This window comes from Podarcis gaigeae (assembly GCF_964106915.1).
Source record: "Podarcis gaigeae genome assembly, chromosome: 8".
NCBI lineage: Eukaryota > Metazoa > Chordata > Lepidosauria > Squamata > Lacertidae > Podarcis > Podarcis gaigeae.
The window spans coordinates 58757581-58770072 of NC_139684.1; positions in this window are offsets into that span (position 1 = coordinate 58757581).

Sequence of the window (12492 nt, forward strand, 5' to 3'; positions counted from 1 at the left end):
CCCCCCCAGTGACCTGGCTGCTTACTCCAGGAGCTGGCTGCTTGTCCCAGTTAACCTGGGAGCTAGATGGGGATGCAGAACCTCAAGACCCTTCCCACTTCCCTTTCTTACGCTCTAGACCAGGAGTAGGCAACCTAAGGCCCATGAGCCACAAGCGACCCATGGAGGTCATTTAGCTGGCCCACGAGCTGCCACCAAACTGAGCTGCCTGCTAGGCGAGTCCCCGCGCACTGCGCTAAACCAGGGACTCACATCCGCAGTGCTGGAAATTGCATCTGCACAAACACAGACGCTGGAAATTGCATCTGCGCAGATGCAGACACCGGAAATCACACAATCCGGCCCATGGAGGAATCTCCGCTGGAGTGAACCAGCCCAGGCAAAGTAAAGCTTGCTGACCCCTGCTCTGGACAGTGTTTGAAACAGAGGCTTGTCCTCTGTAAAGTAGGGCACATGGTTCATCTAGGCGTAGGGCCTTGGGGTGGGCCTGGAAGCTCAAAGGTGGACAAAGAGCTGACAGCGACACAGATGGGCCCTCAAACATTCTCCTGCTCCTGCTGAAATCTGCAGCAAAGCTGTCACAAAAGCCAGACTGTGCACATGTAAGGGAGAAGTCACTTTGAGTCTCTCACCTTGCAAGAGAACATGACTTTGGCCATTTATACCTTATTTCCGCAAGACAGGGAATTGATGTTTCCTTGTGTTTTGTCAGGGAAAAAGACAAGATTTGGCAGACAAAAAGATCCACAAGTGCAAACGAGTGAGCATACTTGTTTTCCTGCCAGAGTTACCAGCAAGCCTAATTTGAAACCTGTTGCATGTGACAAAAGGCACATCTAAGGAGAAATACCCACTTGCAACAGGGAATAGAGCTGGGTGGAGACCGTGTAGCTCTCTAGATGTTGCCAAAGTACAACTCTCATCAGCCCCAGCAAGTATGGCCGATTGCCAGGGGTGATGGGAACTGTAGTTCAGCAATATTTGGAAAACCACAAGTTCCCCACCCCTGGAATACAGCTAACCTTGTGCAATAGAACATCCTAGTTCTATTGTTTTGCTGGCATCTGTCTGTCTCAGGAGACAATGGAGGAGTGTACCTTTGGAGGGTGAAGCCAGATTGTTAGAATTATGACACCTGCTGTGGTTGTAGAGACCAATATGGGAGAGACATGTTTTGTAGCAGCTGGGGCAGATGAAGATGTCAGGTTGTGCTGCTGCAGATGCACCAAGGTGTTTCTTCTTCCTGGGCTCCTCCCAGTAGTCATTCCTCCTCTGGTCATTGCTATGGATGCACAACATGACAGATGGTCTCCAGGCACTGCAAGGGATTCCCACATGGTTGATGTTGCCAGCCTACATGTTTCATTTGCAGACATCTTCGTAATGCAGAGCTGGGCTGTCAATGGGCCTGTTGCCTGAAGCCAGCTCTCCATAGAGCACAGGCCTGGGGATGCTGCTATCTTCCATTCTGTGGACATGACCAAGCCAGTGTAGACATGAGACAGGAGTGTGAACATGCTGGGCATGTGGGCTTGGGAAAGCACATCTTTGTTTGAGATGCTGTCCTGTCATGTGATGTCCAACATCTTCCTGGTGCAGCACATGTGGAAGCTGTTGAGATGTTGCTTCTGTCAGTTGTATATTGTCCACAACTCATTTCCATAAAGCAGCATGCTCAACATGCAAACCTGGTAGACCTTCATCTTGGTATTGGACGATAGCGTCACATCTTCCCATTCCCCTTTGGAGAGGCGAGCCATTGTCCTAGCTGTAATAATACAAGCAGTTTGATAGAGGCAACTCTTTTCATCTGCTGTCTCCTGAAAAACTGATTTCCCTTTAAAACACACACACACAAAAGTACACACAACAAAGTACAATGTTCTCAAGTTGCGCATGAGAATCAAAGATGACACACGAATGGCAGATAAAAGCATGACTTAGTAAAAAATGTAGTATCTCCTCTTCACCGACAGTGCACTTTAGGGAGAGAGAGAAGCATCCAGGGAGTTGGAACAGCTACCAAAATTTTTTCAACAGGCTAGAAAGGAAAAGTTGATGGAAGAGAGAATTTCAAGTAGGGAGAGGGCAAGTGAAAGAGAGCAAGGAGAATCAGGTGGCTCAGGTTCATGTGTCAAGAATTTTGATAAGCCAGACTATGGAGGGAGAAAGAAACTATTGGTCAGCTTGGTGTCTTCCAGATGTTTTGGACTACAATTCCCATCAGCCCCAACCAGTGTGACTTCTCCAGCATGGTGCTGGCAGCAGATGTGGTTGTTGCATGAAAAAGCCTCTATTTGGCTGCTGTTCTAGGCCAAGGAATGGGGAACCTGGCACCCTCCAGATGTTGTTAGAACACAACTCCCATCATCCTTGAACATTAGCCATGTTGGGTGAGGCTGATGGAAGTCAGAGTCTTAAAAGGGAGAGCTGAGGTCAGGAGCCAGTAAGGGGGCCTTTCCTCTTGTGGAGGGGGCTGTCACTAAGTGACAGAAGGCACATCCTTTCAATGCAGAATGTCCAAGTTTGTTCCTTGCCAGTGCCAGGTGAAGCTGGCAAAAACTCCTGCCTGAAACCTTAGGGAGCCACTGCCCATCAACATTGTGTATACCTCTATCATGTCCTCCCTCCTCTTATTTGCTTTGTGTTCAGTCTGAAGACACAGAAGCTCTGCCAAGATTTGCCTTTCCAGACTGGGCAAGTGGCTGTAGCAATTGTGTTTGATCACTGAGGAAAGGAGAAAGGGGACTTGACATTTCTCATCACAAGGTGCTTGCTGGCTGGCTTACAGGTTACCAGTCCAAACCCAATTACTTTACTGTCAGTGCCAAGTGCAAAAGCACTAGGTGCAAATATGGTTCCATGTGCCAAGCGGGATTGGTGGATCCTAACTAAGAAATATATATGATTATTGAAAACTTCCAGTCGAAGCAGCAGCTGTTGGTAAGGCATTTTGGTTCTCACCAGGCCTCATCAGTGGCCAAACAGAGATGCTGTGTTGGCTGTGTGTAAAAACTAACCAGGTGCGCAGAGTAAGGCATTTGCATCCATGTAGAGTTCTTGCTTCCCATGAAAATGAGAGCATGTTTAACTCCACCTAGGGAAGGGGGTAGTGCACACCATGATGTGCTTCCTTTCCAATGCTTACAAAAGCCCCCAGCTTTATACAGTCAGTTGTTGAGTGAAGCTGCCAGAGTCATCATAGAGTCAGGTGGTATATTCAGGATGGCAGCAAGGCTAAGCATCTCAGTAACTTGGCATTGTGTGTATTGTGTGTTTATCTGCTTAGCATAGTAGTACCTTCTGCCTGCTGTCAGGCTCCCTGATAATAATGGAATCCTTGAATATGTGGGAGAACACTAGGATCAATGGAATTGTTTCAGAATAGTGGACAGGCGTTCAGGTTCTAACTGTGGGATTTTGGCTGCTTTTTATGATGCCTGTGAGTGAACTGTACATCATCACCCAAGGTAGCTTGAAAGGCTGATAGGAGATATTCTACTGTGATCTGTTGAGGTTTACTTTCTCAGCCCACGATGACAGAAAAGTCATCACTTAATTTGCCAATTGCTTGCTAGAACTAAGAACTGCCTGTCATGAAATAAACAATACTCAAATGCTGAAATATGAATCAAAGGAAATGTGCAATGTATTGTAATAAAGACCACAGCAGACAATGCAAAAGATCATCATGTACATCTGAAAATCAATCCTCAATTTGTATGGAGGTATATCATTGCAGAAGCAATTATATGTGCAATAGCAGTTTCAACGCATATGCCATCAGTCCATACTGGATGGAAGGTCCATGTGTGGAATCAACTATAAATACAATAATGCAATTATAATATCCATTCCCCTCTGTTAAAAATCCAGCAGTTCTCTGGGTTCCAGCAGTTCTTGAGATCAAATATTGCCCCAATTGGAAGTGAATGCCAAGGAGTCTCACATTAGCTCACAGATTTGCCCAGCATTAAATGGGAAGGCAAGATTTCCCCTCCACTGGCATTTGGAAGGTTCAACCAATGAGAAAAGAAGGAAGTGGCCCAGTTTTACCTCTTCCTCCTCATCCTCTTCACAGTCCTGTCATCTCCATGGTGGAAGCCTCTGGGAACATCTTTGAACTTATCTCCCGTAGCACTTGGTAGGACATTTTGATCAGCGTAAAAAAGCCCTTTAACATGCTCCAGGAATTCCTGTCTTATAGGTGTGTACTTATTGTTTATTATCACTTAATGAGCACATGTGGTGTTAAATAAATTGGCTCTTATTTAAATGAAACTTGGTAAGATCAGGGGCTTCAAACAAAATGAACCCAACACACATCAGTACAGATTATTTGCACTTTAGTTTCTTTTCAATTAGTACCAACACAGGGGTGGCAACAAGAGAGCAAGGATTTCGAAAGAAAATTCTCCATATGCATATGCTCCATATGTTGCCTAACATGACTGTTCAGGGATCCATTCCCTCCTCCAGAATATTCCATTCCACCCCTGCCCCCAGTTTAGCTGTCAAAGCTGATAATCACTCCATCCTCCATGAATATGCCCAGTCCAATCTACCTCTGATGCCTGAGACAGTAAACCTCTGAATACCAGGTGGAACCACAAGTGGGGTGAGTACCACTGTTGCTCTCAGGTCCTGCTTGTGCCTCCCTGTAGGGGCATCTGGTTGACAATTGTAAGAACAGGATTCTGGGCAGAGAAGGCCTTTGGCTTCATCAGAGCTCATCTAATATTCACACATTCTTCCATTCTGAAATCCATCTAAGAAACTGATTGTCAGTGGCAGTGAATTCCACATGTCCAAGAGGTTCTTTGGGAAATATGTGAAGAGCATAAGGCATGCTTCTAAATCACATCCTTGACAGGCTGAGAAGTTTCTCATCACTACTTTGGATCTCTCCAGTACAAGTATCTTCTAGTTGAGATTCCTGCATTGCAGGGGGTTGGACTAGATGACCCTCGGGGTCCCTTCCAACTCTACATTTCTATTATCCTATGACTCCTCTTGTTCATTGTAATTGCTCCTTTTTTCTATGACAGGCTTCTGATAGGCTCAGAGGGTTAAAGAGATTCATAATTCACACATTAATATTCCTGATATTTTCTCCTCTCTCCTGCTCTTCCCCTCCCAACAGAGAAATTGTTGAAAAATGTATTAATGATACTTTTCAAGACAGGAATAACACCATTTACCCATTTACATTTAAATGTGCTTCATCTTTGCAAAATCCACTCCTCTTGTTATTTTCCTCCTGGAAATGCAGAAAATACAAAGAATTGGTGATGAAATTCTGAGCAATCTCCAGTAAGTGTGTGTGTACGCGCGCGCACACACACACATCTGACATCCCAGGAAAATTTGGAGGCCAGCCAAGTGTTCAAAGAAAAGAACGGAGAGCCTCTTTGCTAAATTACATAGAGGGCAGATAAGGCTTGAACCTTTGACATCACAGATTAGAAAGATATCCTGCGACTATGCTGAGGCAGGTGATAGAATGGCAGAGCTGAATTCCAGCCAAGGCTCACTAGAGAACACTCAATGCTTCTGCAGCATATAAAGTCATGGGATGCCTCTGAACATACACAGAGTGCCTTTCCTTCAGTGCTGCATAACCTCAGGTAGCCCCCATGTGGCTCGCTTTAGCACTTCCAAAGCACAGGATGCAATTTGCTGGAAGCATGAAGCCATCGTGGGTCTCCTAAGCAATTAAGCATAGGTTGGTCTGTACTAAGGGACCCGGGTGGCACTGTTGGTTAAACCACAGAGCCCAGGACTTGCCGATCAGAAGGTCGGCGGTTTGAATCCCCGTGACAGGGTGAGCTCCCGTTGCTCAGTCCCTGCTCCTGCCAACCTAGCAGTTTGAAAGCACGTCAAAGTGCAAGTAGATAAATAGGTACCGCTCCAGCGGGAAGGTAAATGGCTTTTCTGTGTGCTGCTCTGGTTCTCCAGAAGTGGCTTAGTCATGCTGGCCACATGACTTGGAAGCTGTACGCCAGCTCCCTCGGCCAATAAAGCGAGATGAGCGCCACAACCCCAGAGTCGGTCATGACTGGACCTAATGGTCAGATGTCCCTTTACCTTTTTATGGTCTGTACTGGCATTGGCCTCCACATTGCTCCTATGGTTGCCACCACCCTGAATGTAGCCAGGCAAACAGCTGCCTTCAAGATGCGGGTGGTGGGGCATCAGGCACAAGCCTTCTGCCATCACAGGCCTGGCTGCACATGCTCAGTACAGCTGCTGAGTTATGCTAAGTTATGTTGAAGGTGGGACGCTGTTCTGCTGTCCAACCGCCTCACATTCGACAAGCCTTATGCAGAATGAAGCAAATTCATGCAAGCCTGCCCCATTTATTCCAATCAAGAAATCTTGCATTTTCTTACCAGTGGATATTTTTTGACCTTGTAACTGCTTTTCACGGTTGACTTCAAGCCATTTTATGAAGTTCTTCCTCTGCATTGTCAGTAGAAAGAGGCTTTTATTTCTGAAGAATTTTCTCATAAGGAGCAATTTGGGGGAAGCCACTTGAGTGAGTGGCCATTATAGCTCTCTGATTAATAACGACCCCAAACTTCAGCGAGGGGGTGTTTGCAAAGCAGCCCAGATTCATGCTAAGACAGGTCAGGAGGGCTCTAACTGGTTCTAATTAGGGCTCTCTAAAGACTCCACCATCTCTGCTTTGCAGCTAAATCCAGTGCCCAGAGATACATTCCCCCTCTCTCCCTTTGAAGACATCAAAGGAGTCGCTAGAGGCTTGCTCAGGGGCCAGAGAGCTTTACAGCATAAAACAGGGCGACAAATCCTGGGATGGTTGAACTGTCAGAGGTATATGATGGGCAAAGGTGGACAGCTGCCAGTCAAATAGAGTCCAACGGCCATTTCAGCAAATTGTTCACCACATTTATGCACTGCCTTTCTGCCTAAGGGCTCAAAGGCATTTACGTTTTGTAATAATGGCTGACCATCAAAGAGGCACGATACAAAAGGAGAAAGGAACCAGTAGGGAAGAAGAAAAACAGGCAGTTCCATGGAACAGCTGCTGCAGAAGGCTGTTTTGGGAGGGGGAAAGCTGCAGAACAATTTGGTCTACTAGCGGAGCCAATGGAAAGGTCCTTGTTGCTTCACTTCATCTTTGTGTCATGATGAGCCCAGGATTTAGAAGGCCACAAATCCACCAAATTTAACCCACTTCATAATGGGCTGGGCTTGTGGTCATCCCTCCACACCAGGGGTACCGAACCTGAATAAAATATCGTGGGGACCCAGATAAGCTCCACCCCGCATAACCGATCAAATGACACAGTGCACACACACCATTTGAATGGGAATGCATGTCAACTTTGCAGGGGCTGAAGCTCCCATGTCCCCCAGGAGCTGGCTCCTATGCTCCACACTAGTTCCTTGTACTTCTTGAATGATTGCACCCTTCCAAAAGGCTGGAACCAGGGCAGGAAGGCAAGCAAGTGTTAGCCAGCCTCATATTTAATCCCTGCTCAGGAGTGTTCATTGCTGCTGGCAAATGAAGTTTCCATTATTTCTTGGCTTGCTAAATTGGGCTGAGGGAAAACATGGGAGTGAAATTCGATGCAGATCACATTTAAAAATGAACTTACACAATTTGCACTTTCTGAAACAATATGCAAACAGAAACGCATCTCTTGAAATTTGCACTTCCCCACATTTTTCAGTGCAGCTCTCCAGCCAAGTAATGCATGCACAAGGTGTCCATAAAGTGTCCATACAGATGTATATATTGGTGAAGACAGCATACAAACATGCATTATTTTAGGGAAAAATTAGGTGAAATAGCAAAATGTGTATATTTGGCAATTTTTCATATGATCATGTGCAGATTAGGAGAAATGGGCACTATAATGCTGATGAATTTGATGAGTACTTTTTTAAAAAAAATCACAAAGTGATGTGAAAATGTTGAAAACCGAATTTAGGATTGCAAAAGTGAGAAACTGATAGAAACCAAATTTGAGGGATTCGCCTCTCCCTACCTGGAAGGAACTGTAGACTGCAAATCCACTTCGCTGCTGAAGGGTATCCAGTCTTAATAATGACCCTTACAAAGCCCTTACTGTTGCCAGACAAGGCTTCCCATTTCCACTCTCTCTCCCTTTTAAATGATGGACTAGCAGGGAGGGTTAATAGGATGCTCCCCCTCCAATGTGCCAACATTTTAGAGCTTTTACAGAATAACTCTTCGTAAACAAGCAAACACCTCTGAGAAAGCTCTAGGGAAACCAAGGTAAGGATGAGGTGAGCTGGGGAAAGTTGCCCCTTACTGCTAGGGGTTCAAGCTGGATGAGAAGCAAGCAGATATTGAAATCTCCCTTATAAGTTATTAAATGTGGGATTTGGATCTAAGACTTAAAGCCACTTTGGATCTGAGCCCTGCCCATAGGTCCAGACTTAATGAAGACCCCTTTTCCATTGAGTTGTGTCCATCAGTGCCTTACTCCCTCTCTCACACCACTGAGTCAGTAGTTGTAAAATGTCTCATGATAATCCCTCCTGGCAGCACTGAACAGACTACACCTCTAATCTCCACAGCAAGCAAGCTTGTGTTAACTTACCCATGTCAAATTTCTTCCAAGCGGCTGGGCTTACAGTGGTAAGAGTGGAAGGTTTTATGCACCTTGTAAATTTTTATTCTCGCCAGTGTTAACAGTAGACAGTTCTCTCATTAGTCGTGTTGATGTCTAATCCTTTTATTTCTGGTTGCCATGCTAAATGGTGGTGATATTTTGGGGGGTGGAGAGTCGCACACGATTTCTACACTTTAAATGGGGTCTTGGTAAAGTGAATGTGAGCGCTTAGTTTATTCGTTCATTTCTAAGATTTTCTATCCTGCTGATTAACTCCTGGGGTTCTTGCAGGACAAAAGCTGATCAAGAACAATATAAAAACGGAGCCACATCATTAACCAATTAAGAGATAGCATGTAATCCACTGCTCACCAACCTGGTGCCCCCCCAGAAGATAAAGATTACAACTCCCATCAGCCCAGCAATCATGGTTAATGGTCAGAGGTGATGAGAGTTTTATTCCAAAGATATGGAGGGCACAAAGTTGGGGGTGGCCCATATAGACAATATTGAGCTAGATGGATCCAGTATATGACAATCTTCTCTGTACATAGTGATGGTTCTTTATTTCTTCTCTGCTGAGTTTTTTTAAAAAAAAGATTTAATTGCTTGTATTTCTATTGACACTGTACAATTTGAGAAGATATAAACAGAGAGGTTATGTATTTCTTATTTCAGGCCTTGTACATCGCAGGAAAACATTCACCCAAACATACAGAGAAACAACTCCCTCAGAAGTATGCAGCCAAGCAGACCATGTGCTACCTCAGCAAAGATCATGCCACTCAGCCTTGTTGCTAAGCAACACCTCCCCCCACCTTGGTTATCTGACTTACTGACAACAGAATTAACTCTAAAGTCACACACTGAATGATCTCCACTGTTGTACTTCCAGCACTTCCGACCAAAGCTCTTTTCAGAACCTAAATGGAGCGGAAATGGTTTCTCTAATTTCGCTCCTTTATTTGCAGGTCAATGGTTTTGGTGTTAAATGGACCAACATGCTACTGAGCCAGGTTGAAGGTTCTTTTACTGATTCACAAGGTGCTAAACAACTTTGTGGCAGCTTTCCTCAGGGAGCTCCTTCTCCCATCTCATTCTGTCCCAGTTCCCGAGGCCAGTGGGTGAGGCTATGCCATTGCCTGGAGGGGTCCATCTTGCAGTAACAGAGCCTAGAGGGCTTTCTCTGTCTTTCTGGGTGCTCTGTGAAACCAGCTCCCCTCTGAGCTGTGACAAGCCCTGATATTAATAGCATTTTGGTGCTTGCTGAAAATCCATTTATCTTTCCAAGCCTTTACGTGCAGATCAGGTCAGATGTATTTATATGGTCATGGAGCCATTGTAAAATACAGCTGGCAGTTAATACCAGCTTCCTCTTTATTTGTTATGTTGATTTGCTGCTTTTATGAGGATTTTGTATGCGAGCTGCTTTTATTGTAATTTTGTTTTATGCCACACACTACTGATGTTAATGAATAGTGGTATAAAAACAGGGTTCTTCCTGGTTGGCATTGGACCATGACCGGGTCTTCTCAGTAGCAGTTTGTTCACTTATGGAATGCCTTCCCTGGTTGAGATGAGTCTGTCTCCCTTGTTATTAATATCTAGGAGGAATTGTAAAACATTCCTGTTGAGCCAAGGATTCAGTGGCTGAATGATGCTGTTCCTGACAACCTTGTTATGAGCTGTAAGGACATATGATTGTATTCAACCATTTCTAAATGTTTTTAAAGTTTTCTAATGCTCTTTAAAAATTGCAATAGCGGAAGATTTAAGACAGCAAAGCCCTCTCTATCAGCTCAGCTGGAGAGGACCAACTGTATGCACTTTCACCATGCTATGCATAATTTTATAAATTTCTATCACTTCTTACTTGCCTTTTTCACACACTACAAACAGTGTTTTTTTCTAGAAAAAAAGGTACCAGTATTCACTGGCGGCTGTCAGGGACTGTGCTGAGGAGGAATAGTGGGAACCACCCCCTCCCCCTGCTCCTGAATCTTCCCAGGAGCAGGAGGACAGTATAGATTTGGAACAGTGGTTTGCAGAGGGGCATAGTTCAGAAGGCAGAAGCTGGGAAATACTGGATGGGGAACAGCTAGGAGAAGAAACACTGGAAGAGAGAGGTTTAACAGATTCACTGTCTCTGTACAGCATTCCTCCACTCAGCCGAAGGTCAAGAAGAGCTCAGAAAGTCTCAGAACAGAAAGCATAAACTTAGATTACAAGAAGTAGGAGTGATGTAGATTAATAGGGATGGAGGGGGATGATCCTTAATTGGGAGCACCGCCATTTCTAGGAGGTGTATTCTTTGTTCTCTTGCTGTGATTATTAAAGTTTCTGACTGATCTTCTTATCAACTGCCATGGGGGGAGGAAGCTGATTCCCCGAAGCCTGAGAGTGGCTCCTGTGCCCAGCCTGCCCCACCCCTTGAAATTGCCACCAGTGAGCCAGCCAGGGTGCCCACAGCCAGCAGCAGAGTGCAGTGCATGGAAGTGGACATGCATCATTTGCCATGCCGCCCACTCTCACTATTCGGGGAGCGGGACTCATGGGCTCTGGCCAGCCCTGGGGGCTTCAGAAGACAGTGCCTGCTGCATCTTGAGGTGAGTACCTGCTCAGGATTTCCCTTCATCCTGTGAATAGACCCACCATCCTGATCTGTGCCTCATGCAGGATACAGCAGACAGGCTCCTCTGGATGTGGGCAATTCTTATTCTTTCACATTCTAAAAGCAAGAATTTGGGGTTGTACCAGTAACCCCTGCCTTTAATTCAGACAATACATTTCCATAGAGTGCCAGAAGTTTGAAAACATGCACACAGAGAGAACGAGCATCTCATTGTTTGGATTTTCAGCTCTCTGGAACTCCTGATGCCACTTCATTTCAATCGCGCCTTATGTAAATACCACTTCTAAAGTCTATTTCCAAGGCCATTTGAGAAAATGAGACTGCACTATCTAATATTGTCTTCTGTCCACGATGGTATAAAGCTTGGAGCTTCCGACATCGCACCCACGGCTTGGATCTTGTTGGATTTTGAAAAGGAATAATCTGCATTTCAGGGAATCATGTTCCAGGGCATGAGGGATGGAGAGCCCAGTGGATGTAGCACTTGCAAGGGTTATCAGTGGCTATTAGCTATCGTGTCTATGTTGCATCTCCAATGTCAGAGGCAATGTACCTTTGTGTACACCTATGTACACAAAGGGACGTGGGTGGTGCTGTGGTCTAAACCACTGAACCTAGCGCTTGCAGATCAGAAGGTCAGCGGTTTCAATCCCCACGACGGGGTGAGCTCCCGTTGCTCAGTCCCTGCTCCTGCCAACCTAGCAGTTCGAAAGCACATCGAAGTGCAAGTAGATAAATAGGTACCGCTCTGGCAGGAAGGCAAACAGCGTTTCCGTATGCTTCTCTGGTTCACCAGAAGCGGCTTAGTCATGCTGGCCACATGACCCGGAAGCTGTACACCGGCTCCCTCGGCCAGTAAAGCGAGATGAGCGCCGCAACCCCAGAGTCGGTCACGACTGGACCTAATGGTCAGGGGTCCCTTTACCTTTTTACCCCTGGTGTGAAGGTAAACAGCATTTCCGTGTGCTGCTGTGGTTTGCCATAAGCAGCTTAGTCATGCTGGCCACATGATCTGGAAGCTGTCTGCGGACAAACGCTGGCTCCCTCAGCCAGTAAAGCGAGATGAGCGCCGCAACCCCAGAGTCATTTGTGACTGGACTTAATGGTCAGGGGTCCCCTTACCTTTACCTTTATGTGTACACAAAAGAGTAGGGAAATTGCTGTTGCACCCAGGTCCTGCTTGCAGGCTTTCCATAGGCATCTGGTTGGCCACTGTGAGAATAACCTGCAAGACTAGATGAGCATTTGGCCTGA